Genomic DNA, 25,451 nt, shown 5'->3' with positions numbered 1-25,451 from the left:
AACAGTCCTACACGGAAGCAGCTCCGGGCTGATGACGTATGAGGTCAGCGTTGCGCATGCGCCGGTGAGTCTCATGAAAACCAACGTTTGTTAACAGGAGCAAAGGAAGCAAAGTTTCCTCAAAGGAAAACCAGTTTCCTCTTGGCTTATATCGAAATCCTCTGACATTCTTCTTTACAAATCCTCGTTCTAATTAGTGACCGTTTTTTGTTTTGATCTCTCCCCTGCGCTTCCGCGTTCGTCACTTCTGAGCAGTGCATGCGCAACGCCAACGTCCTACTGTTGGCGCAAGCTAGATTAAAGTGATTATTACGTTTTGAATTAGGTTTTTTTTTTCTTACAAAAACGCATCGATTCGCAACAGGAGGCCTTTGTTCACCCCCCGGAGCCGTGTGAGACACTTTTATTTTATGGATTGGCGCTTTTTATTTAACTTCTTTTGGACTGAAGCACTGCAACACCCGCTGACTGCAATGATAAGAGCTTGGAATAGCCAGGACAATTTTTAATCTAACTGACTGGATTCGTCTGAAAGAAGAAAGTCATATACAGCTAGGATGCCTCGGGGGTGAGTAAAACAGCCTAATTTTTGGGTGAACTAACCCTTTTAGGTTTTTGTGTCACCAAAAAAAGAAAAAGAATAGCCTACATTTTGTGTGTGTGATATAACTACTGCAATCTTGTAACTATTTTTATGGCTAAGTAAATGGCGTTGAGTTGATTCCATTGGGAATTGGAGTCGACTCTGAAAAACCTGAAACCAAACGCACCTAGTACAACTCATGAACATGCGCTTTGAATTTTTTTTAACTAACTAGACTGTTTCACAGTAGGGAAAGGAACAGAGGAGACAGTACAACAAACTAATGAAGACAGCAACAACAACAGATGCCCGCATTGACAAGAGCTTGTGTGGGGAGTTTAGAGAGAGCCTCAACTTTAGTTTAAGCGATTACAAAGACATTTTATCACTCAGAACTTTAGAGGAGAAATAGCGCAGACACTGGGCTTTTAGGTTTTTGTGTCACCAAAAAAAGAAAAAGAATAGCCTACATTTTGTGTGTGTGATATAACTACTGCAATCTTGTAACTATTTTTATTGCTAAGTAAATGGCGTTGAGTTGATTCCATTGGGAATTGGAGTCGACTCTGAAAAACCTGAAACCAAACGCACCTAGTACAACTCATGAACATGCTCTTTGAATTTTTTTTAACTAACTAGACTGTTTCACAGTAGGGAAAGGAACAGAGGAGACAGTACAACAAACTAATGAAGACAGCAACAACAACAGATGCCCGCATTGACAAGAGCTTGTGTGGGGAGATTAGAGAGAGCCTCAACTTTAGTTTAAGCGATTACAAAGACATTTTATCACTCAGAACTTTAGAGGAGAAATAGCGCAGACACTGGCCAAGGATGACTCTTTCTGGTGCACATGTGTCGAGTGCCTGTGTTTGCACAGACTATCAAATGGAGGATACTTTGAAAAGCTACATGTAAAGAAAAGTACACTTTGGTCCTGAGTCACAATAGTCAAAAAGACCTAGTGGAATACTAACTACCTGAATGAATGGATGTGGTAATAAGACTGCATGTGCCAAAAAGATACACCAGCATTCAAGTCAAAGCAGGGAAATAAAACATGAGAGATGAATGGGTTTCGAATGCCAATGTTTCACTGAAATCAAACAGGCAATTCTTGAGAACCCAGTTTGCTCTTTCTAGCCTTTTTCTGGCTATTTGTGTCCGAGAAGGAAGCAATGACATTGCCAAATGAGACTCTTAGGGATTTCTTAAGGTGTCTCGCTGTTTTCCTGCAGTTCCTGATCTTCTGCTCCATTCTCATCCACGTTCATCATTGGTTGATACTTCCTCTTGAAGAATCCAAGCTGAACATAAATAATTTTTTTAAGGAAGACAATAAGATATAGACAGAATAAATATTAAAACAGCAAAATAAAGTACCTTCCAAAGCAATGCGACGGCAAGAGCCAATAACAACAGACCGCCAATTACGCTCACTTGGACTTCAACCTGCAATGAAGTGTCCACTCGTAAATTTAGCCTACATACATAATGACCGCTGATCCCATACAGCAAAAAATATATTTTTTCTAGCCAAAACATTTTAAATGTACACAAAATATATGCTGTAAACGGTGAAGCTCAATGAAATATATTTTTGAAATTGAAAATATATGTAATTTTAATGTTCATATACCAAAATATATTTCAAAATGTATTTCAGTGCAAGAAAATACATTTCCACTCTTACAGTATAGCTTGCATTTAGTCTAAATGCAAATGTAGATAGAATAGCCTACTAGAGATCAAAACTAGATTTATAATGATTTAATTATATTTAATTTATTATATTCATCTTATTTTTCCCGTAAGAGCGAGCGCGGCCATTTGTAAATTGAATGTGTCTGGCTTCCGGTGTCATCCGCTTACAGCTATTCTTAGCTGTACAAAACAGCTTACTTCCACATTGAAAAATAAGCTGGATTTCATTTTTATTTTGTAATTTTAATTATTTTTATTTGGAATATTGTAATGCATATTCCTTGCGGATTTTTATTCAAATATGTTTTGTTCACGTGTTACAGACAAAAATAAAGTTTTTCTTCAAATGTGACATGAATGCAATTTCTTGGATTGAAATACATGGAAAGAAAAAAATATTTTGAAATATTATATATATAGTTTTAAAATATATTTTCAAAAATACATTGGCATAAAATATATTTATGTAAATACATTTCGAAACATTTTTGTCAAATTTGGCCAACAAAAATAAAATTTTTCTTCAAATATGACAAATGCATTTTCTTGGATTGAAATATATGGTAATTAAAAAATATTTTGAAATATTGTGTGTGTGTGTGTGTGTCAAAATATATTTTAAAAAATGCATTGGCATAAAATATATGTAAATACATTTTAAAACATTTTTAAAAAATTTGGCCAACAAAAATAAAGTTTTTCTTCAAATATGACATGAATGCATTTTCTTGGATTTAAATAAATGGAAAGGAAAACATATTTTGAAATATTGTGTGTGTGTGTTTTAAAATATACTTTTAAAAATACTTTCTTGGATTGAAATACATGGAAAGAAAAAAATATTTTGAAATATTATATATATAGTTTTAAAATATATTTTCAAAAATACATTGGCATAAAATATATTTATGTAAATACATTTCGAAACATTTTTGTCAAATTTGGCCAACAAAAATAAAATTTTTCTTCAAATATGACAAATGCATTTTCTTGGATTGAAATATATGGTAATTAAAAAATATTTTGAAATATTGTGTGTGTGTGTGTGTGTCAAAATATATTTTAAAAAATGCATTGGCATAAAATATATGTAAATACATTTTAAAACATTTTAAAAAAATTTGGCCAACAAAAATAAAGTTTTTCTTCAAATATGACATGAATGCATTTTCTTGGATTTAAATAAATGGAAAGGAAAACATATTTTGAAATATTGTGTGTGTGTGTTTTAAAATATACTTTTAAAAATACATTGGCATACAATATATTTATGTAAGTATATTTTGAAACATTTTTAAAAAATGTTGCCATTTTTTTATATTTTAAAATATATTTAAAAAATATATATGTACTATGTGTGTGTATGTATGTATATATATATATATTTTTTTTTTATTAATAAAAAAAAAAATTGTATAGGATAATGTCAAATATTTGAGGCAAAAAAAAAACACTTTCAAATGATCCTGCTGTGTTTCGACTCTACCTGCAGGTGCTTCTGTTTGATGAAGAAAGGAAAACATATTTTGAAATATTGTGTGTGTGTGTTTTAAAATATACTTTTAAAAATACATTGGCATACAATATATTTATGTAAGTATATTTTGAAACATTTTTTAAAAATTTGGCCATTTTTTTATATTTTAAAATATATCTAAAAAATATATATGTACTATGTGTGTGTATGTATGTATATATATATATATATATATATATATATATTTTTTTTATTATTAATTAAAAAAAAAATTGTATAGGATAATGTCAAATATTTGAGGCAAAAAAAAAACACTTTCAAATGATCCTGCTGTGTTTCGACTCTACCTGCAGGTGCTTCTGTTTGATGAACAGCAGCTCCGGTTGAGACGTCTCTATATCAGCTCTCACAGAGAGCACAGTGTACAGAAAATCAGCCTTGAATGAACAAACAAACACTGTTAACCCCAACATTAGCCCAGATTGATACAAAAAAAGCACTGAGATGAGTTTATTTACCATTGTAAAGGTACCTTTCCATATGTTTGTCGTTACATTCACATAATAATCATTCTTCTCCACCAGGTCCTTCAGGACGCATTGAATTGAGGAGCATGTGGCCGTTTTGCAGTTCTGTGGATGGTGAACAGATGATCAGTACGGATGGACATAAAGACATCCTGTTATTTGTAATCAGAGACGGGATCAATCATCATGCAAATCAACAACTTCATCTAGATCTAATTAAAAACATTATTACACAAATAATTATTACTGGGTTTCATACTTCATTCATTAGGACTTCCTTTGTGTGTCACGATCAATAACACAAGCAAATGTTTTTCACATTCTTGGATTTCATGAATTTTATCGATGAAAATCCACAAACACTGACCAGTTCATCTGTTCCTCTGAAACTCTCCTCTGTGAATCGGGCTGGATAAGGTTTTTCAATGATCTTAAACGGGTCGATCAGATGACTGCCTGCACAATGGATTTTTTCAGCCTGTTTGCAGGAAATATCATGTCAAATCATTTCCACATGCACAGACATGCGTTCGCTCATGTTTAAGATGGATTGTGTGTATAAATGTGAGGTTTGTTGATTATGGATCCTCACAGGTGAGGCTTTAATGCTGGTTATGTAGAGGAGAGGATTCCCTGCTCTAGTGCTGTTGGGCAGCGAGACAGTGAGGTAAACCAGGCTGACTGGGACCATTCCTGGAGAAACCTGGAGAAATAAATACACTCACATCAGCACTACCCTCAACTTCATTTTCAAAGCAAACCAACAGACGGTGGTAGTGAACAGCCTGAAGGATTCATCCGTTTCACTACCACATGAACTCACCTTTAAATTAAAGTTAAAATCTGGGCCGATGTCCTTGAAATTCCTCACTGTGGTTGTGGAACTGCTATCTTTTTCAAGTAAATAAGCATCTACGTTTGATTCTCTGAAGAAATTAAAATATAATAAAGACATTAAGAGAGGACTTTTAGTCAAACATTACGATGGGTTAAGTAGGATATCAAGTAGAGACAGTGTTGGGGAAAGTTACTAAAGTTATGCATTACAGTATTGCGTTACTCCATAAAAAAGTAACTAAGTAACACAGCTAGTTACTTTTTTATGGAGTAACGCAATATTGTAATGCTTGCTTATTAATTTTTAATTAATTTAATTAGTCAAAGTTATATTTTTGGCAACTGTAACGGCCCTTTAACATAAACATTTAAATGAATAAGCCTCAGGCTGAAAGAAGTGCCTCTGCACAACATGGGAACAGGAGAAGTGCCAGTGAATAAATGGAAAAGCAAAGTAACTTGCCTTACTCATTTGAAAAAGTAACTCCGATATTTTCTTGTAAATGTAAAAGTAATGTGTTACTTTACTAGTTACATGAAAAAGTAATCTGATTACGTAACTCGCGTTACTTGTTATATGTTACACACACACACACACACACACACAGTCTGGTCAGCTAACCTTGTGGGGACTCTCCATAGACATAATGATTTTTATACTGTACACACTGTATATTCTATTGCCCTACACCAACCCTACCCCTAAACCTACCCCTCACAGGAAATGTTCTGCATTTTTACTTTCTCAAAAAAACTCATTCTGTATGATTTATAAGCTTTTGTACCCATGGGGACCTCAATTTTGGTCCCCACCGTGACATGAGTCCCCATGTAGTCAGGTTTAAGTCCCCACCAGGATATATAAACCTGTACACACACACATACACACACACACACTTTTAAAAAGTGGTTTTAAAAGTGATTAATAAGAAACTATTTCTGATATAATTCTCATATTAATTACAAAGTTATTAAGGATATTTACAAGTTTTCACAAGCAATGTTCACATGCTTCCCACACTTTCTAAACAATTAATTTGACCCAAATAATTTTGAGGTCGGGGATTTATATTAAAGTTTTTGAATTCCTGTGATGTGCAGCTGAATTTTCAGCATCATTACTTCAGTCTTCAGTGTCACATGATCCTTCAGAAATCATTCTAATATGATTTGCTGCTCAATAAACTTTTTTTTTTCTTATTTCATTATTTCTTGTAATTACCAAGATTTTGCGGCTTAATATGTTTGTTGAAACTGTGATTTTTTTTGATGAATAGAAAGTTCAAAAACAGCATTTATTTGATTTGTCTATTATAAATGTCTTTACTATCACTTTTGATCAATTTAATGCATCCTTGTTGAACAACAACAACAACAAAAAGTATTAGTCTAATAGACCCCAAACTTTTTAGCTAAAGAAATAGCTATGTAGATGGCAGAATGCAGCAACCGACCAATCAGAATGAAGTAGTGTTTCACGTCTGACCTGCTGAGGATGATCTCAGAGTTGTATTGGACAGGAATGGAGACAGACATCTTATTATCAGCGCGAGTTTCCTCTGTGCTGTCACTGCAGTGCAAATGAACCAATGAAACAATGATTAACAGAATAATCTCCTCACACATGACTAAACCTGTGGATCACATACAGTCTTGAGGGACTGTCAGGTGTTTGCAATTCTCTAAATTGCTTTTGTAAAAATTAATTGGGTAAAACAGTTTACCTTAAAGCTTCAAAGACAACATTGGCATCTTTTTGAAGCTGATTCAAGTTAAAGTCAAAGTTGACCACAAATGTAACCTGTGAAAAACATACATAACCATTACAAACATATCAGTCAGATACAGACATTAGTGCTCATCAGTGTCTGTCTCACCGATTGGTCCGTCCTCAGCGCTGGATAACTCACTTGGCAGATGAGTGTGTCTGATTCTTTCATCAGAGTGCACTTCACCTCGGCTCTTTCAGTCTGCAAAATCAGATTGAATAAGCAGAAAATAGCTGGTTTTGAACACAAGAATGTGTGCGTGCCATGCAAGTAAAATATGCATATTATATTGCACTTAAATTACAATTAGAATCTTCTACACTCTTAAAAATAAAGGTGCTTCATAAGGTTCTCTACAGTGATGCCATAGAAGAACCATTTTTGGTTCCACAAAGAACCATTCAAAGGTTTTTTAAAGAACCATCTCTTTCTTACCTTTTTATAATCTGAAGAACCTTCTTTCGCCACAAAGAACCTTTTGTGAAACAGAAAGGTTCTTCAGATGTTAAAGGTTCTTTATGGAACCATTTAGACAAAAAGGTTCTTCTATGGCATCGTGAAGCACCTTTATTTTTAAGAGTGTATATGGAAGTGTGAGTGAGATTATTTAAGGATAGAGGAGTTGTCGAGTCATAGCCCACCGCCCAGATCCTGCCCAGTTTTGTACAGCTGATTTTAAGAAGAATACAAGTGATTGTTTGCATTAGTTGTGAAGTACCTGTGGTGTAACAGAAGAGTAGAACAGCTTACTGGAGTAGCTGGCCGACACTCATGCATTGTACGCATTTTCCTTGCTGTTCATCACGGTCACAGTGAAGGAGAGTCTTCTCTTGTTCTGGCTGACCACCAGTTGAGTTTTGCTAGAAATAATTAAAAAAAAAATACTGCATTAGTTGTGAAGTACCTGTGGTGTAACAGAAGAGTAGAACAGCTTACTGGAGTAGCTGGCCGACACTCATGCATTGTACGCATTTTCCTTGCTGTTCATCACGGTCACAGAGAGTCTTCTCTTGTTCTGGCTGACCACCAGTTGAGTTTTTGCTAGAAATAATAAAAAAAAAAATACTTACATATCAGTTACATATACTTGCATTTTTACATAAGAGATTTAAATGGATGTGTTGCCAAAAGTTTTGCAAAAGAAAATAGGGCGCTAGTTAATTAGACACTCGCCAACACACTGAATTCTACATTTCCTAATAAGAGATGACGGATTAGTATTTTTGTCCTGTTTAAGTCATATGCTTGAGGGAATCTTACCCAAGTGTTTCTTCACTCTGCACAGTCAGTACCAAGTCACTGAAGCAAACGTCATCTTGACCACAGTCCTTTGTCATCCCAAACCAAACCACAATGAGGATTTAGGAACAGTTTCCTGGACATTATTCTGTATTCTCCTATTCTTAATGGACTAAGTCAGGTTTTTGTAAACTGGTGTCCAAGGCAGACCATGGAAACTTTGAGAGATTAAAAAAAGTATTTGAATAGTAAGGAGTATTATAGATACATACATTGGATATAGAAAATAATCACCCCCCTTTAAAATAATCACATTTTGTTGCTTTGCAGTCTGAAATGAAGACGGACACAGTTTTTGTTTTATTCAGCTTTTGCATTATTGACACTATTTTCCTAATTAATACTGTTCAGTTGCTTTGTCACAATCTGTATTGTTAAAAGCGCTATATAAATAAAGTTGACTTGACTTGACTTGACAATGAGGATTTAGGAACAGTTTCCTGGACATTATTCCAGTATATGGACTAAGTCAGGCAAAAGAAAATAGGGCGCTAGTTAATTAGACACTCGCCAACACACTGAATTCTACATTTCCTAATAAGAGATGACGGATTAGTATTTTTGTCCTGTTTAAGTCATATGCTTGAGGGAATCTTACCCAAGTGTTTCTTCACTCTGCACAGTCAGTACCAAGTCACTGAAGCAAACGTCATCTTGACCACAGTCCTTTGTCATCCCAAACCAAACCACAATGAGGATTTAGGAACAGTTTCCTGGACATTATTCTGTATTCTCCTATTCTTAATGGACTAAGTCAGGTTTTTGTAAACTGGTGTCCAAGGCAGACCATGGAAACTTTGAGAGATTAAAAAAAGTATTTGAATAGTAAGGAGTATTATAGATACATACATTGGATATAGAAAATAATCACCCCCCTTTAAAATAATCACATTTTGTTGCTTTGCAGTCTGAAATGAAGACGGACACAGTTTTTGTTTTATTCAGCTGTATTTACTCAGTGCAACTTATAACATCCAAGTGAAAGATAGAACACCAACATGTTCAAAATGTTCAACATGTTCATCTCTCTTTCCTTGTGATGTTCACTACCGGTCAAAAGTTTGGGATCAGAACGATTTTTTATGTTTTTTACAGGAGTTTCTTATGCTCATCAAGGCTGCATTTATTTGATCAAAAATACAGGAACATTGTGTAATATTATTATGTAATATTATTATGATGTAAAATAAAATTTTTCTATTTTAATATACATTAAAATGTAATTTATTCCTGTGATCAAAGCTGAATTTTCAGCATCATTACTCCAGTCTTCAGTGTCACATGATCTTCAGAAATCAGTATAATATGCTGATTTATTATTATAATTATCAATGTTGGCAACAGTTGTGCTGCCAAATATTTTTTTGGAAACTGCAATACTTTTTTTCAGGATTCTTTGATGAATAAAAAGTTAAAAAGAAGAGCATTTATTTAAAATAGAAATATTTTCTAACAATATACACTACAATTCAAAAGTTTGGGGTCAGTACATTTTTATTCTTGTTTTTTTTTTTTTAAAAGAAATTACAACTTTTATTCAGTTAAGAGACTTCTTTAAAAAACATTATAATTCTTACTGATCCCAAACTTTTGAGCAGTAGTGTATGTACTGAAATAATTTATTTGTGTTGTATCTTTTTTGTATATTTCTAGATAGTTTTTCTTGTCTAAAATTTTTTGGAATAATATTTTTTATAAAAAATGCTATTCAAATACATTTTAACTCGAAATTAAATTTAGTTTATATTCAAATACATGAAATAAACAATAAATGGGATATCATAAACATTAAAATAACAATAAATAAATTATATAAAATGTATAAACAAATTCTAAAATTATATATATATATATATATATATTTATTTATTTATTTATTTTTGGCCAGCATTGTTTGAAAGTTCCTGACATAGTTGATGTAATTGCTTAGATTAATTGCATTTTTTCTTAACACGTCCTTCACAGTAAACCACAGGCACTTAAAACTCCGAAATTTGCTTCTTGCAACACTCACAAAAAACTCCCATGCAGTAAAACTGAAGATGTCCAGAACGGGGTTGGCGTCTGCATGGCTGACAACTATGTCCACACGCAAAGCAATCGAGTTGACGAGGTCAGGGGTCTCCTGCACATACACGTCATGCTCTTCACATAAGTCCTGCGCAGAGACGCTCATGTCTTTCTGGATGACTCGATCCAAGTTGCTGAAGTGACCTCTAGGGCTGACCCGAGACGACTGTAGGTCGGCATCCAGGGTCAAGTTGTACTTGATATCTGTTATAAAAGAAAGTTAAAATGTATCACTTCCTCAAACCATATGTGTCCATCTCCTAAAAAAACAAGACCCAGACCAGAATCAGTATCCTTACCCACTGGCCCCAGTGGATTTGCTGGTTTAAATGTTGCGCTGAAACACACTTTAGCCTTGAAGCAGGACACCTGCATCCCGCTATAGTGACACGGTTTACTCAGGATACTGATCTTGTCAGGGGTGAAGGAAACCTTGGCCGTGACCACTGCAACTCCTCTACTCCTAAAACCATATGATGAGAGAGTTCAAGAATGCATCAATTAAAACACAACCCTTCCATTGATTTGTGGCTTTTGGAGCAAACAGAAGAGTCCCACAGAAAGCTGGTGCTTAGAGGATTGCTGAGGTGAAAAATGGGATTCCAGAGGACAGCTGGAGCGATCATTTCCCTGGCCACAAACACATCTACATATCTCACCATGACTGAGGCTGTCTCTGCAGCTGTTCTGCACTTAACTCAGTTGTTGAAGGTGGGCTGTTAATGAAGTATTACAAATTAACATGGTATTGTGTTACATGGGACGATCTAATCGAGCTGTTTTACACCCCCTCAAAGTATGAAAATCAATCGATGAAATGAAGACTGATGTGTTCAAATTCTCACCAGAGTTGGACCACTTTCCCAAAAGCCCCCACCACGACATCTGGGATAGAGTCTCCGTTCATATCTCCGCTGCCGTCCAGAGAGCGGCCGAAGAACTTCAACGCTGGGTCCAGTTTCGTTGCAACAATTTTCTGAATTTGTAAGAATTTTCAGAATTTGGACATTTGCAGATATGTTTAATGTGTGTTGAGGAGTCCATGACGTTTGGTTCTACCTGTGAGCTCTGCTTTCTGATGGTTTTTCTGTCTCCATTGTAGATGTAAACGGCACCTTGGCCATTGCCTTCCAGCGGAGCACCAACCACCACGTCACTGAAGCCGTCCAGGTTTAGATCGGGTTTAGTTAGATTTAGTTACTACTAACATACAGACTTTAAACGGTTTATAAAATACATTTAAATCATGACAACCCTCTGAAGATTTTAGCATGGTGATGGATATGACAATGTTAATGTACACTCTTAAAAATAAAGGTGCTTCAAAAGGTTCTTCAAGCGATGCCATAGAAGAACCATTTTTGGTTACACAAAGAACCATTCAGTCAAAGGTTCTTTAAAGAACCATCTCTTTCTTACCTTTTTGTAATCTGAAGAACCTTCTTTCGCCACAAAGAACCTTTTGTGAAACAGAAAGGTTCTTCAGATGTTAAAGGTTCTTTATGGAACCAATTAGACAAAAAGGTTCTTCTATGGCATCGTGAAGCACCTTTATTTTTAAGAGTGTATATGGTCTTGGCGGAATAGATCTGCTATGCTGCTACTGAATTGCTGCTGCTGTTGGTTATTGCTGTAGTTGTAGATTATTGCTGCTGCTGCAAGCAAGTACAGGAACTTGCTACTGCCAATGCATATGGCAATACAGTGCCCTGAGTATGCAAGACATACTGCTGCTGCACAAATAGCATATAAAATAACCCCGTAGCAGATCTATACAGGTGGAGCTGGGGAAGGTGGTGGGTTTCAGAGAAACTCTGAAAGCGCGCTGCAGGAATCTGTAGTGAATGCTAGCTTGATATGTAAATGCAAGGCAGTAAGCTCATTGGCTGCATATGCAGCATGAACCAATCAGCTGTGCCAAGTCGTTTAACTCTCTGAATATCATCGTTACGTTAACACCCCGTCAGAATGCGCAATCTTCATGACTGAACTATATATTTGTATCATCTAAATTTTTTATATCGCAAGCACAGCTTTACCGTAAGCTTTACCAGTTAGAAATAATTTTATATGATAATTAAAAATACAAATGTTAGTATTTGTATGGACACTTATGTGGCATTTTCTTACGTTTTCTTTATGGTGTGGTATACAAAATAATATTCTAATATTTATTGCAATCATTCTTTAAAATAATACTAATTATATACACTATCATTCAAAAGCCTGGGGTTAGTAAGATTTTTTTCAAAAGAAGTTCATTTCTTTTTAATTTTATGCAGCAAGGACACATTCAATTGATCAAAAGTGAGAGTAAAGACATTTTTAATGTAACAAAAGATTTCTATTTCAAACAAATGCTGTTCTTTTGAACTTTCTATGTATTAAAGAATGCTGAAAAAAGAAATAAAGAAAAAAGAATAAAACATTAAGCAGCAAAACTGTTTTCAACATTGATATTAATTAGCAAATCAGCATATCTGAATGATTTCTGAAGGATCATGTGACATTGAAGACTGGAGTAATGATGCTGAAAATTCAGCTTTGATCACAGAAATAAATTACATTTAAAAATACTGTATATTAATTTGAACATTTTTTGTTTTTACTTTAAATTGTAATAATATTGCACAGTATTGCTGTATTTTTGATCAAATAACTGCAGCCTTAGTGTGCATAAGAAACTTCTTTCAAAAACATAAAATTATTGGACCAACCCCATACCCCACACTGAATTTGGTGGTATTTATTTAGTGTAAATAAATCTCTTCTACAACCTTCTCTTCATTTGTAAGTTGTAGTGTAGCTAACTACAGGAGGAAAAGGAGGGCAACAGACAAAAACGAAATGGCAAAAAATAAGAAAAGGACCTTGGTAATGGTGAAGAGGTGGACTCTTCCGGTTTCAGATTTCTCCTCACTCATGTACATCGGAGCTCCGACCAGCAGCAGATCCGTCACACTGTCAGTGTCCACATCAACAGGACAGAGAACGCTGCCAAAATAAGAGCCGATCTGCAAACCACAGAACACAATGATCTATGACAGGACTTCACTGTCTAATGAAACTAAAGCTGATTACAGGTCACAGAGAGACGAGTTTACCTGATCTCCTCTCTGTGAATCTATGATGACGGGCTGATTCTGGCTGTTGATACTGTAAACTATGACCTGTCCTCTATGAACGGCACGAGGAGCACCGGCCACATAAAACTCAGACGAGCCGTCCATCACAGACGTGACAGAGTATCCTGAACACATGAAAGGGGAAATAATCAAACTGAGAAACAAATTTATTTATACACAGTTTGTTTCCCATTAAAATGTCGACTTAAGCATGTACTTAAGACTCACACATGGTATCTTGAATACAGTGGGTATAGAAAAGCATCACCCCCCTTTAAAATAAATCACATTTTGTTGCCTTGATCACAGTTGAAAGTCAAATGGCTTTGTGTGTCATTGAGAAGGTGATTAGCTACACCTGAATTACAAGTCATTTTTAGAAGGGGGTGATGATCCTCCAACTCAGTGATTCTGTTTTTTATTTTTTTCTGACATGTTGCTGTTACATCTTTCACTTGGATATTAGCAAATACAGCTGGATAAAACAAAAACTGTGTCCATCTGGGACTGCAAAGCAACAAAATGTGATTATTTTAAAGGGGGGTGATTCTTTTCTATACTCACTGTATAAAGCATATTGATTGTTCTTAGTTCATTAGATGCAACAAAACTAACTATACTGATGGTACAATACTGACCAAGTAATGAACTGTGGTTTCTGTCATCCAAGAATTTCTCAAAAGCAGATTTGGGCAAAACATCTGATTTCTGAGCAGTTTGGTGCACGACAGTCCCGATCCAATTATATGCTCCAGCTGCCCCCAGTAAGATCAGATCCTAAAACCAAGACTCAATGTAAACCACCAGGAGGAAAAATGTCTTAAAAACGCATTAATGGAAACACACAGACATATAGAGGCAGCACCTTATTTCTGGTCTGGTGTGCACTGAACCCCACTTGGGACATTTCCATTTTGAAATTATCCCCAGTACCTTTTCCAACACCTAAAAAGACAAAACAAGACATGAGTGAAAAAATCTAAGAAAACTGTCATTGACATACAGTGATATATGTTCGTAAAGAAACCTGTTCGCTACACAGGCTTTCATTCATATGCAACATACAGTGAAATCGACATAATCATGGACCTTCAATGTTGAAAACACTGGCTGCTCTAGCCTGAAAGATAAGCTTTTTTAACGCTATTTGAGCAAAAGAAACAACATTTATGAGACAGTTGTTGTCAGATTTCATTGGTGATTTTAAATATGAAATTTTAAGCTTGGTGAACAGTTTTGGAGAATTTGATGTTTCCCCATTCAGAGAGATAGGAGCTGCACTTACATGCCTGAGAGGAGTTTCAAAGATGGCCGCCGAGTGAAATGACTTGCCTTAAAGGGACTTTGGTTTATTTGCCCAGTTCTAATAGTTCTAATAGTTCTCCAAACATTAGGCAAAAGTGTATGCAGTTAACAGGGATCTCCTCTCAATTCAAAACACTGTCTGTTGCTTAGTGTGTGCCGTTATTTATTATTATTATTATTATTTATACCATGTGCATAATTCAAGCCAGTTTATTGTTTGAACCAGTATATTGCCCAGCACTATTTTGAAGACTGTGTAACCAAACAGTTGATGGTTCCCATTGATTGCCATAGTATGGTTTGGTTAGCCTACCAACATTCATCAAAATATCTTCTTCATATTCTTCATACTCATTCAGGTTTGGAACAACATGATCCTGATTGGAGAAATTGGAAGTGTTACAACTGACCCGTGTTACAACCATCCCCTGGCTCCCCCTATTTTTTGACTGCCATAATCTAATTTTATGCAAACTGTATGAATTAGAACTATAATAGTGTTGCTGTATGAGTTTCTTATTATTCCCAAATAAAACTCAGACTAAATCCAACAAAAGGACAAACAGCATTGCCACAATTCTGAAATAAATAAATGCACATTTGTTATCAATTATTACTAGTGCTCAAATATAATTAATGGTTCTTATTATTATTAATGTTTATTTTTATTAATAAAATAATTTATTTATTTAATTAATAATAATATTTTTCAGGATTCTTTGATGAATAGAAGGTTCAAAAGAATGGCATTTAAAAATGTTTTAAATCTTTTGTAACATTATTAATGTCTTTACTGTCACTTTGATCAATTTAAGGGCGGGGGGTTTTATGCTATTTCATGCATTCTAAGTTATTTACACTGTTAAAGAGTTCTCTTGCTAAACATGGCCAAAGTCTAAAAAAAAAAACAGTTGGACAAAAAATACACTCTGTGCCAAAAGTTTTATTTTTTTGAGTATATGGCCCTGTATGATGTCATAAAGCTCGGAATTCCTTGTATGGGCACTTCTCCAGTGCGCACACATCAACAAGAGCTAGAGCAAGAGCAGCCCTACACAGGATTTAAGTTAAAAATAAATATAATTTTTTACAAAACAAAACAAATCTATAATTCTATTAATTTTATTTGATTATAAAATATAATAAAACATTTTTTGTTCTTGTTTTATTTATGTTGATGTCACAGCTTGCAGACGATCGCTATGCAAAAGCCGCGCATGCTTATGACTCTTTAGCTCCGGCCACGGCACGCCTCCAGGAGCTCGACTGTTTTCGGAGACTGTTTGTCTTTTACAAATCTAATAAAACTAAAGACTCTTCGGAGATATGAAGGATGCAATACTACTCTATATGTATTCAAAATTAACATGAGATTGGCAGAAACTGTGTGTTATGTCCTCTTTAATGCGACCTTTCTGAATTAAAATATACTTTTTTTTTACTAAAGACTCTTCGGAGATATGAAGGATGCAATACTACTCTATATGTATTCAAAATTAACATGAGATTGGCAGAAACTGTGTGTTATGTCCTCTTTAATGCGACCTTTCTGAATTAAAATATACTTTTTTAAAAAATTATTTTTACCCAAAATTTTTAAATGGTTTTGTACCACAGTTTTCATATGAATATGAAGCAGCACAACTGTTTTCAACACTGACAATAATAAGAAATGTTTTGTGAGCAGCAAATCAGCATATTAGAATGATTTCTGAAGGATCATGTGACACTGAAGACTGGAGTAATGATGCTGAAAATTCAGCTTTGCATCACAGGAACAAATTAAATTTTAATATATGTTCAAATAGAAAATAGTTATTTTAAATTGTAATAATATTTCACAATATTAATATTTATCTTTTTGATTAAATAAATGCAGCCTTGCAGAAATATAAGAGACTTCTTTCAAAAACAAAGATAGTTTATTTAAATAAATTGAATTTCTTTATATTTTATTTTATAATATAATTTATATTAACACACATTCAGTTATATTTTATATATCTTACCATTTTCCTTGACTGTTGCTGAACTGTTTAACAGAGTAACCAAACTGCTCTGCTGATACTGAGAAGATCTCCAGAAGTCCCCACATTAAAACCCCGAGCATTATCCTGCGTTATGCTGAAACCTGTAGAGACATGCAATCATCAGTCTTTTGTCCTAGAAAATATAACAACATACACATATTATACCAACAACACTAACAGCAAAACAAGAATAAGGAAGCGGAACAATATCTGGTCTGTATATTTATACAATATTTATATCCTTAGTGATATTTATATCCTTGTTCTCCTCTCTCCACATAACATGCTCCTATCCTCTGTTGTTTAAATGGTATGTGATATGTAGACAAGCCACAGCATGAATGTGAACCTGTCAGAGATGTTTCCGACCGCATCACAGCACAGAGACAGCGCTCATTAAGATAATAAATGATATTCGTTTTCATTCTAATTTTGGCAAAATATTAGTGCTGGTACTACTAGATCTCAGTGCTGCGTTTGACGCTGTCGATCATAACATACTTCTAGAGAGACTGAAAAACTGGGTCGGGCTTTCTGGGATTGTACTCAAATGGTTCAGGTCATACTTAGAAGGGAGAAGTTATTATGTGAGTATAGGAGAGCATAAGTTTAAGTGGACGTCCATGACATGCGGAGTCCCACAAGGCTCAATTCTTGCACCGCTCTTGTTTAGCTTGTATATGCTCCCACTAAGTCAAATAATAAGAAAGAACCAAATTGCGTATCACAGCTATGCTGATGATACCCAGATTTACCTAGCCTTGTCGCCAAATGACTACAGCCCCATTTACTCCCTCTGCCAATGCATTGATAAAATTTACAGTTGAATGAATGAATGATGCATTTATATAGCGCTTTCTTGTGTATTGCTATACACCCAAAGCACTTTACAATCATGTGGGGGGGGGGTCTCTTCCTCAACCACCACCAGTGTGCAGCATCCACCTGGATGATGCGACGGCAGCCACAGGACAACGGCGCCAGTGCACTCACCACACACCAGCTACAGGTGGAGAGGAGAGAGAGTCATAGAGCCAATCCAGTGGATGGGGATTATTAGGAGGCCATGATTGACAAGGGCCAGTGGAGGGAATTTGGCCAGGACACCGGGGTTACACCGCTACTCTTTTACGATGAGTGCCATGGGATTTTTAATGACCACAGAGAGTCAGGACCTCAGTTTAACGTCTCATCCGAAAAGACAGTGCTAACACCTCTTCCAGCAGCAACTTAGTTTTCCCAGGAGGTCTCCCATCCAGGTACTGACCAGGCTCAACCCTGCTTAGCTTCTGTGGGCAACCAGTCTTGGGCTGCAGGGTGATATGGCTGTGGCAGACCTTAGAGACAGACCTTAGTTTCAGTAGTCATATCAAAGCAGTAACTAAATCAGCATACTATCATCTCAAAAACATCGCAATAATTAGATGTTTTGTTACCAGTCAAGACTTGGAGAAATTTGTTCATGCTTTATCACCAGCAGGGTGGACTATTGTAATGGACTCCTCACCGGCCTTCCCAAGAAGACCATTAGACAGCTGCAGCTCATCCAGAATGCTGCTGCCAGGATTCTGACTAGAACCAGAAAATCTGAGCATATCACACCAGTCCTCAGGTTCTTACACTGGCTTTCAGTTATATTTAGGATTGATTTTAAAATACTTTTACTAGTTTATAAATCACTCTATGGCCTAGGACCTAAATACATTGAGATATGCTCACTGATTATAAACCGAACAGACCACTCAGATCATTAGGATCGAGTCAGTTAGAAATAACAAGGGTTCACACAAAACAAGGGGAGTCTGCTTTTAGTTATTATGCCGCCCGCAGTTGGAATTAGCTTCCAGAAGAGATCAGATGTGCTAAAACATTAGCCACATTTAAATCCAGACTCAAAACTCATCGGTTTAGCTGTGCATTTATTGAATGAGCACTGTGCAACGTCCGAACTGATTGCACTGTATTTTATGCATAATTATTTTCTGTTTTTAACTGTTTTAAATTGATTTTAAATCAATTTTTAAATAATTTAAAATTCCTTGTTTTATTGTTTGTGATTATTTTTATGATTATTTCACTTCCTTTTATGTAAAGCGCTTTGAATTACCATTGTGTATGAAATGTGCTATATAAATAAACTTGCCTTGCCTTGCCTTGACTGTGTGCAGGAAAACTTTAATGTGGGGATTCTTGAAAATAGTAAACAATATTTACTCACATAAATACATAGATTAACCTAATTGTATTGTGCAAGAGCTTTATGGTTCAAATGACTTGAGTGTGTCAATGATAAAGCAACAATCTTTTCAAAAATCTAGTTTAAAAATGTGTCAAGTTCTTAAAATATAATATTTGTATTCGTGCTTATTTCATATGGGTTTAAACTTTTAAACCTTTTTCAAGAAAAGTTTCCATTTAATGACTCTAAAAACGTATTTTCATAGACATTCACTGAGTTCATTTACACATACAGTATACACACACAAATACACACAGGTTTGTTTTTGTGAAAAGTGGGCACATTCCATAGGCGTAATGGGTTTTCTACTGTACAGACCGTATATTCTATTGCTCTACACCAACCCTACCCCTAAACCTACCCCTTACAGGAAACTTTGTGCTATTTCAGATTTTCAATACACTCCATTCTGTGTGATTTATATGCGTTTTACAAAGTGGAGACATGGGGTAAAGTCCTGAAAAGTCACCTTCTCCTTGTAATACCTATGTCATACCTTTGTCATTATACAAATGTATGTCCTCATTTGTAACAAAAATGCGCGCACACACACACACACGTGGAGATCAAAATTAGAGATCAATATAAATATTTATATATTTTTTCTGAAATATTGTTAATCTTCATGCAACCTTTATTTTGTCGAAAACATAGTGATCAAAATTAGAGCACAGTAACCACTGTCACATGAAAGAAGTTTTACTTTAAAACTAAAATTGAATTGAATTTTACAACAAAAATTTTGGAGGGTTATAGCTCACCACACACCAGCTACAGGTGGAGAGGAGAGAGAGTCATAGAGCCAATCCAGTGGATGGGGATTATTAGGAGGCCATGATTGACAAGGGCCAGTGGAGGGAATTTGGCCAGGACACCGGGGTTACACCGCTACTCTTTTACGATGAGTGCCATGGGATTTTTAATGACCACAGAGAGTCAGGACCTCAGTTTAACGTCTCATCCGAAAAGACAGTGCTAACACCTCTTCCAGCAGCAACTTAGTTTTCCCAGGAGGTCTCCCATCCAGGTACTGACCAGGCTCAACCCTGCTTAGCTTCTGTGGGCAACCAGTCTTGGGCTGCAGGGTGATATGGCTGTGGCAGACCTTAGAGACAGACCTTAGTTTCAGTAGTCATATCAAAGCAGTAACTAAATCAGCATACTATCATCTCAAAAACATCGCAATAATTAGATGTTTTGTTACCAGTCAAGACTTGGAGAAATTTGTTCATGCTTTATCACCAGCAGGGTGGACTATTGTAATGGACTCCTCACCGGCCTTCCCAAGAAGACCATTAGACAGCTGCAGCTCATCCAGAATGCTGCTGCCAGGATTCTGACTAGAACCAGAAAATCTGAGCATATCACACCAGTCCTCAGGTTCTTACACTGGCTTTCAGTTATATTTAGGATTGATTTTAAAATACTTTTACTAGTTTATAAATCACTCTATGGCCTAGGACCTAAATACATTGAGATATGCTCACTGATTATAAACCGAACAGACCACTCAGATCATTAGGATCGAGTCAGTTAGAAATAACAAGGGTTCACACAAAACAAGGGGAGTCTGCTTTTAGTTATTATGCCGCCCGCAGTTGGAATTAGCTTCCAGAAGAGATCAGATGTGCTAAAACATTAGCCACATTTAAATCCAGACTCAAAACTCATCGGTTTAGCTGTGCATTTATTGAATGAGCACTGTGCAACGTCCGAACTGATTGCACTGTATTTTATGCATAATTATTTTCTGTTTTTAACTGTTTTAAATTGATTTTAAATCAATTTTTAAATAATTTAAAATTCCTTGTTTTATTGTTTGTGATTATTTTTATGATTATTTCACTTCCTTTTATGTAAAGCGCTTTGAATTACCATTGTGTATGAAATGTGCTATATAAATAAACTTGCCTTGCCTTGCCTTGACTGTGTGCAGGAAAACTTTAATGTGGGGATTCTTGAAAATAGTAAACAATATTTACTCACATAAATACATAGATTAACCTAATTGTATTGTGCAAGAGCTTTATGGTTCAAATGACTTGAGTGTGTCAATGATAAAGCAACAATCTTTTCAAAAATCTAGTTTAAAAATGTGTCAAGTTCTTAAAATATAATATTTGTATTCGTGCTTATTTCATATGGGTTTAAACTTTTAAACCTTTTTCAAGAAAAGTTTCCATTTAATGACTCTAAAAACGTATTTTCATAGACATTCACTGAGTTCATTTACACATACAGTATACACACACAAATACACACAGGTTTGTTTTTGTGAAAAGTGGGCACATTCCATAGGCGTAATGGGTTTTCTACTGTACAGACCGTATATTCTATTGCTCTACACCAACCCTACCCCTAAACCTACCCCTTACAGGAAACTTTGTGCTATTTCAGATTTTCAATACACTCCATTCTGTGTGATTTATATGCGTTTTACAAAGTGGAGACATGGGGTAAAGTCCTGAAAAGTCACCTTCTCCTTGTAATACCTATGTCATACCTTTGTCATTATACAAATGTATGTCCTCATTTGTAACAAAAATGCGCGCACACACACACACACGTGGAGATCAAAATTAGAGATCAATATAAATATTTATATATTTTTTCTGAAATATTGTTAATCTTCATGCAACCTTTATTTTGTCGAAAACATAGTGATCAAAATTAGAGCACAGTAACCACTGTCACATGAAAGAAGTTTTACTTTAAAACTAAAATTGAATTGAATTTTACAACAAAAATTTTGGAGGGTTATAGGTGTCAGAAATTAGTAGGAAGTGTAGATGCCCCTGCTTTGAATGACTTCACCACATCTGCGGCCGCAGGACTTCTTTAGTTTCTCACACTGCGCTGGCGTGATCTTGGTCCTCTCTTCTTCCAGCCTCTTCCATAATTCAGTAACTGTAGTGGGTTTCTTAGCCATAACTTTGTCACCAAGGCCTTTCCAGAGATTTTCAATCAGGTTTAGATCAGGACTTTGGGCCGGCCATTTCATTACTTCAATGTTCTTAGCTTCAAGGAACTGCTTTACCTGTTTTGCAGTGTGATGGGAACATTGTCTTGCATGAAAATTAGCTGATTGGGAGATGCTTGTAGGGAAGGAACTGCATGTTGCTGAAAGAGGTTCTAATAAACATTTGAATTCACTCTGACATGTAGCTGTATAAGAGACACAACTCCTGCTGCTGAAAACATCTCCCAAACCATGACACTTCCTCCTCCACTTTTCAATCGCAGCATTATGATGGGTCCGACTTCTCTTAAACATGCCGAGACAGATCCATACGCTGTTCAGCACTGAACTGGTAAGCAATTCCAGCTGCAGTGTTGAACCGATTCCCCTTTGAGAGTCTCTGCATTATCCTGTCTTCTCGTGCATTTGTCTTTCGTGGCCGACCATCCTTTTTGGGGGACTTGAATGAATTAAAATTAGTGTCATTGTAAACCTGCAATATTAAAAAAAATCACAGATTTGGAATGACCAAGTTCTCTTGCAATGGCTGAAAGTGTCATCCCTTTATCCTTTATCTGGACAACCTCCTGTCACAGGGTTTCAGTCACCATTGAGCGGCCCGCCATCTAACAATCCCAGTGAAAATGGGAGGAAAGTTTCCAGTTAAATAGGGTTTGTCATATAATCAAGGAAATTAACACCAAGTGCCAGATTAACACCAATAACTTGGAGGTATCTGTACGTGTTCTCTAATTTTGATCAGAGTTCTTTTTCAAAAATCTCATTTAAGTTTTTTATACTGTGCTTCAGAATACATTTATGAAATATGCTTAAAAAAACTGCCCTTCTACTCCTGTTAGGACAATTTCAAATAGGACTAAGCAGTGACCTTGAAATTTAGGAAATTGTAAGTTGATTTTATTTTGATTTAATTTTGATCTCCACTTTATATATATATATATATATATATATACAAAGTTTATATATATATATAGATATATATATATATATATAAAGGAAGTGTTCAGTTGACTTAAAATGTTTTATTACATAAAATGTAGAAACTTGCCTGAGAAGAGCTTCACTCTGATGAGTCAAAGCTCCCCGTGCATCTTTAAACATCTCCTATCTTGGCCATCTAGTCTCTCTGTTTATCTTCATATTATCATTTTAATCTAAAACTCGGCAGAATGAGATAATCTGCTAAAAACATATGAGCAACACAATCCATAAAGCCATGAATAAGGTAACATATAGAATGTCCTCTATATAAGATCTCCATTCGTTTATAAAAGAGACAGACACACAGTCAGCACACAAAGACAGCCTTTAAACAGTGCAGACAGCACTGACCGACACATGAAACAAGACAGAGGATGAATTAAGTCATGAACATGAACTGAACAGAAAATGAAAGAATGAGAGGTCAGACTGTGGGGTTAAAGAGAAAGAGAATGTGCTTCCAGTCCAGTGCCTGCATTATGATCAGTAAGCCAGGATAGACACTGATCTTTGACACCATTCAGAACAGACAACAACGACAACACTTTTGCCAAGCATCCTACACCATTTAACCATGACGTTTTGACCATTGTGTGGGTAAAGACACATTACTAATAATAATCAGAATAAATAATTATTCTTTAAGTAATATAGTTAACTAACTACAGGCAGCTTGTGCTTGCCACAGTCTTCAAACTGAATGTTCCAAAATGGTGTTTTCGTAGTGATGCCATAGAAGAATTTTTGGTTCCCCAAAGAACCTTTCAGTGAACAGTTCTTAAAAGAAAACATGTTTTTCTGTGTAAATAACATTTTAATAATCTAAAGAAAATGTTTCCACTACAAAGCACTTTTTGTGGAAAGGAAAGGTTCCATGGATGTTAAAGGTTCTTCCCCCTTCATCCTTATTACAATAAATTGTAAAAAAAAAAAAAAAAAAAAAAATTATCATACAGAATCATACAAACTCTTCAGTTAAAATGAAAGCCTCCTCTTTTTTTCTTCATATAAAATGTTTTTAATTTTAATTTTAGACTTACAAACTTTTATGTTGTATTCATTTACACGACAATAGCATTTTGAGGGCCTGAAAATGTAAACTTTTGAAAACGGGTTAGAAACGGGTATAGTGTGAACGGGGATCATTTTGACGACGTTATCATCTGTACGCGAAACCCTTATAAAAGTTTTTAGTATATTGACCCTCAGTCAATGTTTTTAGTTATATCAGCTCAATTACATTTCATCAATTCCACTCATTGTTAATACTTATATTAATTATGAGTAAGTAGTGTACAAACAGCATTCATAAAAATGTTTGTTGGTCTAACTTAAAGCGATTAAAATTGAATACATTGATCTGAACTTAAACCGTACTTGTGATTTTGACTAAATGGAAAGTACCGTTAGTGTTTAATGTGCAGCTATGTTGGATATATACCAGAGATGGTTTGTGGTTATCACTGTGTTGAGGTGTAGAGCTTTTGCTTGCTGTGTGTGTTGCACATTTGTCTGATGGGGAGGAGGGGCCAGTGTTCAGTGAGCAGAGGCCCTAGAACCAGTTCATCACTCTCAGGAAAAAGTACCACCCCAGTGACAGCTTTTGTACCTTTTTTTCTGACTCTACCTATTTCATTTCAAATTAATAGTTAGGCCAGCATATGTTTCCGTACTAAATATGACTTCACTCAGCATGCAAAAACTTACTAGCACTGACATTAGCACAGCTACTGCTCACTGAATGCAGCATCTATCATATCATATCATATCATACACCACAGCCTACAGACATCACCTGACACGCTGACCATAAGAGCTAATCTTGAACATGATAGGAACCACACAAACGGAAGTGGAAGCTTTTAAATATCAAATATAACAACTTTAAACAATAACAGCTCTTTCCCTTTACTCAAAACTCATAATAACACCCAATTTCAACAACACTCTTGATTCAGTTCTGTGCAAAGCATGGTGGGAACTAAAATCAACTGCACAGTTTCAGTTTTTCAACCAAACTGATTCATGTACAAATTTGAAAATGAAATTGAATGCAAATGTCAGTAAAACAAAATATTCAAGAATTGTGTTGCTAATGTAAGGGATGGTCTTAAATAGCCAAATCTGTTACCTTGATTTTGTACAGTAAAAAACTGAATAATGCATTACATGTTCTTTCTAATAAGAATTTAGTACTTTCCAGACCTGGATCACAGGGTTATGTTAGATCATGCCTCCACGCCAGAAATATCAGATCCAGCCCCGGACGCCAGCTCCTGTCAGAAAATATCTGTTTTGTTTGGTAACAGAACAACTAGTCAGCAAAATTATCTAATACCCAAAATCCGTTAACAGCAAGTCTGGTCTGATTCCCAAAACCAGTGTTTGTCTGGTACCCAAAACTCTATTAACAGTCTTCTATCAGCTAAGAAGCTGACTGAGCAAAGCCAGAGAAGAGCAGAAGCAGTAATATTTATTATAGTTATTTTATATTTATTGAATAGTCTAAGTAGTGTACTGTATGT

At 35.4% G+C, this 25,451-nt stretch overlaps 1 pseudogene; it reads right to left on the bottom strand.

Moving 5' to 3' along the window:
• Positions 1–1,794: 1,794 nt before the first annotated feature.
• On the bottom strand, positions 1,795–21,862 carry LOC107595561 (integrin alpha-2-like; annotated as a pseudogene).
• Positions 21,863–25,451: the final 3,589 nt, after the last annotated feature.

Source organism: Sinocyclocheilus grahami, unplaced genomic scaffold, assembly GCF_001515645.1.
Source record: "Sinocyclocheilus grahami isolate Dianchi unplaced genomic scaffold, SAMN03320097.WGS_v1.1 scaffold204.1, whole genome shotgun sequence".
NCBI classification, from domain to species: Eukaryota; Metazoa; Chordata; class Actinopteri; order Cypriniformes; family Cyprinidae; genus Sinocyclocheilus; species Sinocyclocheilus grahami.
Note: the sequence above shows the minus strand (reverse complement) of the source record. Positions and strands in the feature narration are given on the sequence as shown.